Source organism: Penaeus monodon, chromosome 31, assembly GCF_015228065.2.
Source record: "Penaeus monodon isolate SGIC_2016 chromosome 31, NSTDA_Pmon_1, whole genome shotgun sequence".
Classification (NCBI taxonomy): Eukaryota; Metazoa; Arthropoda; class Malacostraca; order Decapoda; family Penaeidae; genus Penaeus; species Penaeus monodon.
Window position 1 is genome coordinate 28,249,685 of NC_051416.1, and position 878 is coordinate 28,250,562.

An 878-nucleotide genomic window follows, 5' to 3' on the forward strand; every position below is an offset into this window, starting at 1 on the left:
AAAAAAAAGGTAATGGTTGATTAGTTAGAAAGAAAAGATTTCATTTTGGATAAAGAGGGCCTTCTTGATGCACAGTACTATTGAGAAAATGACTCATCTTTGGCATTCAAATTTTAATGCAAAGAAGGATATGGCTCCTTTGGCATTTCATGACCTGCATTCTGAGCCAGATATATGGAGCCTCTCATCTAATCTAGTTAATTTTACAAGGATTGTCATTTTCTCTATATGGACACAGCATTTACAATAGTGAAAGTAGAATATTAGAATCACAATCTTCCAGCATCGGAATTAAATATAGAAGTAATAATAAAGTCATGATATATATTATACCATGACTGATAGCACTACATTTTGTATTTTTCTCACTTGTGATATAGATTTCTAAGGTATATGATCCCACCAAATGTAACAAAGAAAATAAATTGTGCATTATCTAGAAAAATCTGTTTTAGTGAAAAAAATCTTATATGCTTGTAGTTTTGAGACATGCTACATTTTTATAAATTTATATTTATTTTAGAAATTGAAAACATTAGTTGTCATTCCAAATGTATTTCTATCCACTCCTCTGCTGTGACAAGAAGATTCATCAAAAATGTTAGTAAATGCCTTTTACTATAAAACTGTTCAGCTCTAGCTGCAGAAGTAACTAGCTAATGGGTACTGTAGTCAAGGCAGGAGGGAAGACCCTGCAGAGTCCAAAAACAAATGCCCCCAGACTCGGCTTAGCATGCGTTTTGAAAACTGATGAGAAACTGGTAGTTCAAGTACTGACAGCACAGAATTATGAATGTGGAAGTGGAGGGTTAGGAATGTCTACCATGATTTTCATTGGCATTGTTCCATTTTCTGTATCCTGCTGGATTTACATAGAT